This window comes from Poecilia formosa, unplaced genomic scaffold (assembly GCF_000485575.1).
Source record: "Poecilia formosa unplaced genomic scaffold, Poecilia_formosa-5.1.2 Scaffold401, whole genome shotgun sequence".
In the NCBI taxonomy this organism is placed as follows: Eukaryota; Metazoa; Chordata; class Actinopteri; order Cyprinodontiformes; family Poeciliidae; genus Poecilia; species Poecilia formosa.
In genome coordinates this window covers 1-6,229 of record NW_006800340.1, presented here as the reverse complement: position 1 = coordinate 6,229, position 6,229 = coordinate 1, and positions in this window count along the sequence as shown.

Sequence of the window (6,229 nt, the reverse complement as noted above, 5' to 3'; positions counted from 1 at the left end):
AAACCCAAATTCTATATCTCAGAAATTAGAATATCACATTAGACCATTTTAAAAATTGTCCTTTTAAGCACAAATGTCTTGCTTCTGAAACACATGTTCATTTTTATGCACTCAATGCTTAGTTGGGTCAATAGTCTGTGCCTCTTCACTCTTCCTCCAGACCCCAAGACCTTGATTTTCAAATGAAATGCCGTATTGACCGTCATCTGAAAACAGGACTCTAGACCATCGCACAACAGTCCAGTTCTTTTTCTTTTTAAACCAGGTAAGACGTCTCTGATGTTGTGTCTCATTAAGGAGACAAAGGATCTAATATGCTCCATAAAGACAGATAAAATCTCTCTTGCCTTCCATCTTGTTAAGCTGACTTTAAAATCTATAAATGCTATTTTTAAAACATTAACCTCAGTTAATACTGGAGACCAGACAATGCCTATTGAGTACTGTCTCATAGAGCAAACACTGCATTGCACTAAAGATAATGTTGTGCAAAGTGTCATGAAAACCAAACAAGCTTACTGAGCTCTTATTAACCTTCTAATAAAAAAAAACTCTGTATGGGTTTCATAATGTTTCTTAAAAGGAGGTGAAACTCCAGAGAAACTATTTGAATGCTTTATTACTCAAGAGTCCTTTTGCATGAAAGCAAACATGAAACCTATTAATCTAAGCAAACTGGATATTATTGATTAAGAGTTTCAGAAACCTAATATTGTTTCAGTGCAGCTGATCTGCCTAGTTTCCATAAGGGAGTGAACTGGTTACTGTGTGAGTCAGCCTTTCTCGCCTGCTTGTTTTACCAGAAGTAGTTTTTTAGGAACCTGCTGTGCTGCACCGGCTTCCGGCCGCAGTTTCATCTTTTGAGCGTGCTCAACAGTTTTTAGTTTCTGAAAACTGGACTTTTCAAACAGCGTTGGTATGCAATTATAAAATCCTAACCATTTTTGCCAAGAAAAAAAAAACAAAACAAAACAAACAAAAAAAACACAACTTTTTTTGTCTAAAGAATGTTACAAGGAATTGATGATCAGTGCGTTGGATAACAAGAGATATCATATGCATTGCACCGTTTGCAGGAATAATGGGTTCCTTGATTTAGCAGTTTCTCAAACTTTCCTTTTATTGCTGACCTTAGATGCCAGGAAATTTAAGACATCTTATCCGTCCTCTTCAGGATCCCTGTGTGACTCATTTTGCAGGAAATTGACAACACCTTTTTGACAAACAGTGAACTCAACAAAGCAGTTCCAGCGAGGCTCATTTACTGGTACCTTCCACGTTCGCTGCTGAAAACACTTGGCTGCTGACGTATGCGAGAGTAATTGCCTGATTGCATACCGATGAATGGTGAGCATTCCTCCCGGCCTGACAAGCAAAACGAAGTCCTATTGTTCAAGTCATGACTAGCTTCAGAGGACGCCCTTTAAAAAGGGAGACCTGTCTGCCAAATCCGGCTAGTTTGTTGTCTCACTAAAGGCTGTACGGGATGGCAGCACATGAAACAACAAGTACTGCAAAGATCCTTTAATCCATGTGAGAAGGAGTGCCCTAATTAAAGCTGGTACAAAGCCGTAACCCAACGAAACATTACAAGACTATTATATCATTAGAGATGAAACAAGGAATGTAATGTGCTTTAGAGATCTGGGAGCATAATGAAAAGATCTATTTGCCAAAGCTCAGTTATGCACACACTTTTACAATCTTTCTCTTGCTCAGGCACTTGCATTCGGGCTAAACCGGTCTCTGCAGGTAAAGCTCTTGCTTCCTGTTTCTTTTATTTTTTTATTTTTATTTTTTTAAGAAAAAGGAGGTGAAAGGTCAGGAAAGGCATGTGAGAGTGATCACATTCAGAAATACAAACCTGGGTATTGTTTTATTTAGAAAGTCAAACTATTTGACTGTGAAGAACTTCAAAAGTTTTGTTTGAGTCTTATCAGTTTATATGTCAGAATATTATAGAATTACTGTGGCAAATCAGTGACAGGCCTTCAGTGTTGACACGCCTGTCTCACAAAACCAATCCAGGGCAGGGACACATAAACGCACATCTTTATGGATCTAATTGGCTCTGGAAATGTTTTATGAAAAATTGTTGCCACTTTGACTCAGGTGTTGTGGATCCTATGTTTAACAACCTGTTTTAAATGACAATGACCCGCTTAATAACGGATTAGCACCTCAGAAATACTAATAACATAAGGACAAGTTTAATCTTTGTCAGTATGGATTATTGTTTTGTGTTACAGCAGATGTGGCAGAAATGCTCTAAAATCCATGATGGAAACATTTTCGAAATAACGGCACAAACGTGAGTCCCATATAAAAACCGTTGGTCCTGGTTTATGTGGCATTTGGTGAAAAGTTTTCATTTTCATTACTAGCTCCTTGGTAAGACTCAGGTGAAAAATCACGATTTGGGCTGTCACTCAGGTGAACACTATGCATGGATATTATTACTGTTTGTCAATCAGGTGGTTGCTGCCTGGTGTTCAGAACATTTGTTACCACATCCGTTCAGCCCTGGTACTTTTTGTACCACTGACACATAGTTTCAGCACACTGTGTGTCCTAGATAACCTGATAGACATTACAAAGAAGGGGATGGCCACTTCATTGACATCTGTAGTTAGTGTGCTACTTATGAGACTTTTTAGTGACACTGAAAAAGGAAAAATAGTTGCTTTCAACCCGACTGCCAATGTCGTGTTTTAAGTTTTGTTTTATTTTAGTTAAGTATCTTCACATAAACTTCATAAATTACCTAAAATTAGAATGAATAAAGTTGCCTATATTAGAAATCTTTTAAAAGTTTGAAAATAATCAGTCTTGATAAATTACATTGGGTTACTACAGTTTCTACATAGGCTGCAAAGTGATTCTGTCATCCCATTCTTAAGTTTTACAGTTTTTTTTGTTTTTTTTCAATGAGATATCTGACGAGGAGTGGAGTGACCAAAGATTTATGTGGCTTAAGCTGACTGAGAGCTGCCCCTCCCTGGCAGGTTGCTGTGGACTGCCAGCCAACTGACTGAAAGAAGGTAACTCGACTTGGCTGTTTGGAAATACTGCACGTCACGAAAACCAGGGACAGGCACAGTCCTATTAAGTGTCGGTTAAAACCAGCTTTGGGAAGGGCTTTCTTTCCTGGGAGATTGCCTGACTAATTAACCAGCTAATATAAGCGTGGTATACTTCGGTTACTCCAAGCAAATAGGATGCACCCTTTTTACTGTCACTTTGTAAAGCAAAATCACTGGTTGGGCAAGTGGGGGTATTTTCCTACTGTTTTAAGGATACAAAAGATAATAATGATTCTTTAATCACTGCTAAGCTTTGCTGGTATGACAGAAAGCACCGTGAATGACCTGCGACTGTTTGCTTTTTATGACTAATGCTGTAGATATGTGTAAGCTCCAACGCCCAGAGCAGGTGTGCTGCTTTGTGATTCAGCTCCTGTCATTGTCAGACTGAAACTGCTTCTGCTTGTCTCTTAAACCTGCTTTTGGATCAGATTTTCTGTATGTCTAATAGTTTTCGTCTTCACACAGAATAAAAGTGAAAATAAAAGCTCTTGGATTAACATATGACTCTTTTTAAACAATTACGGTAACAAAACACTGGATGGAAACTTTATATTTTCCACCACAAAGTGCCTTTAAGATAATAATAATAATAAGAAGAAGAACCTGTTCACAAAATACATTCCTTAGACAGCCTGCTTCCTTATTCCTGAGTACAATAAAACCTATTCATTTTGAAGTTATATCTATAACTCATTTACACACAATAAAAAGTAATGGCTTTTGAATGCAAGTAGAGCAAGAAGGGCAGGAACACTTCTCTTCAGCATTTCCAACAAACCTGCGTATTTCTATTAAGACAACAGCCAAAATGTCCTTACAGGGAACCTCTAATTATATGAACACATTCAGAGGTAATTTTAGAGCAATTATGTAAAACAGTATTTGATCTTGTCTTTGGGTAGCTGTTGTGTAACATACAGTCTTGGTTTTCTGGTTTCAGTCACAATCTCTTTGTCTTTTGTTAGTTCCTGCCAGTTTTGATAGGCTCTCCCCCTGCATGTTGAATCTTGTTTGCCTTCCCAGGTAGCCTGCCCTGTAATTGTCTGATTGTTTTCACCTGTAGCTTGTATGTTGTCAGCCCTGATGTGTATTTATAGTTCCTGTTCTCCCGTCCCACATTGATTGTGCATCTGTTTTTTTTTTCCCCCCCTTCCGTGTCCTCGGTTTTGCATCAACTTCCCAGATAGATGAAAATCTTTCGCTCTTCTTTTATTTTTTGCCTCTCGTGCCCCGTTTTTAGGTCCTCATTCAACCCTCCATTTACCACACCCAGAGGGAAGTTATTTTATCTTCTGCTCTGTCAGAGCCAGCGGCCGCTAGAGGGGACTAGGTTGGCAAATCAGCATATTAGGTCATCCCTCCAGAAGAAATTCAGTCACAAGTACTCCTTTTTGGATCAGTATTTTCACTCAAAGCATGCAGACCTACTGAGTCAAATCCCTGCCTGTGTTTTCTTTCAGAACATGCAGCTGGGATTGTGTAGTTAAACGGTCGTCACCTAGACGTCAGTGACTTCTGGTCACTGGATTCTTCTGACGGCGTATCCACAGGGCTGTGTGTAGGTTGTTTGCGCTTTGCCTCCTTCTAAACAACATTCATGTGTGTGAAATTTGAATCTTCTGATTTTCAGTCAATAAACAAATAGGAATCCTTACAAAAAATTGTAAATTCTCATTAAAATCTGATTATTTGCTGGCAACAAAGTTAAAATATAGAAACCAAACTAATGATTTGCATTTCTGTAATGCTAAACCCATTGCGTCAGTCACAAATATGGTAGTAAATGTTGTCTGAATACTTGAAATGCAGACAAAGGCTTTATTGGCTTGTATTGCTAAAAATAGCCTAGCTACGTAGAACAATAACTAGCAAATCAAACTGGTTTTCAAAGTGCAGCATGCGTAAATGGAATGTGTTATGTCCAGATAACTGTCATAGTGAATGCTTATGCTTATTTGCTGTCGTGGCACAGCTGTTCAGATTGGTTCTCCACATCAGATGAGTAGATGATTACCTGTATTTATTTTATCGCAAGTCGATACGCTTGATTTTTCTTTTTGTTTTTTTTGTTTTTTTGATTGAACCCAAAAGTTCATCGTTTTAGTTTTAAAATAAATCCTCAAAATGCAAGTGGGACACTGCATGGCTCAATGGAGACATGTTACTGAAACAAAACTAGTTCAGCAGCTTTATTTGTGGATTGAAGTCGCTACAATGTTTATGAAAGCTCATTCATTTTCATTGCAGGCGATACAATATGTGAACTTTCATCTGTTATTTGCTAAATATCAAGCCTGTATTTACCATGAAACATTTAGTGTGCTCTGTAGTTCGGTTCTTTACAATAATGATCACTGTCAGTTAACGTGGAAAGATATATATAGGTTTAATTAGTTTGATTAGTGACAGTGAGAATGTATATAAGATAACCTTAGATCTTAATACATTAATTGCTATTAAGTTTAAGTTTAACTTTGAAAGACAAACTGGAAAGTGGAGAGAAAGTAACAAGTCAGATAATGGTTCAATAAGTTCAGTTCAGTCGGCTGCTGACGGCTCCAAAGTGCTCAAGGGAGCGCAGGTGCTGTGACCCATTATGGTGTTTCCTTCCCTGGTGAAGCTCAGTGACACCAGGAATTTCTCTCATCTGCTGAGGCTCCTTTAAGCATGTCTTAAGATCACTCCTCACACTAATTGTATTACACATACCTCACTCTTAAACACAAAGCATAAATGCTCCACATGGCACCAGCGGCCAGGTTAGCTGTAAATGTTTCACACTCTTTGTCTTCGACAGTGCTGGAAAATGCGACCTGAAATAGCTTACAGGGCGATGACATGAACTCACCTTTAAAGGGACTTAGTGAGATCTTATAGTACCAGCTGTACTTCTAAAGTTTATTTTGTCCGTGCGTGCGTGTGCGTGTGCGTTTAGGTAATTAGCTGTGTACATACATTCCTGACTACAGACCTGCAATTGCTCAGGGATAGATGCTAACTTTCTTGCACAGTGAGATGTGGGGACCTAAACATTTTGAGAGCTAGAACACTTGTGGCAGCATGTGGATCTTTTTTTTTGTTGTTGTTGTTCTTGGAATTTCATCACTGTTTTGTTTTTCTTTAATCAAGTGAAGAATTTTAAA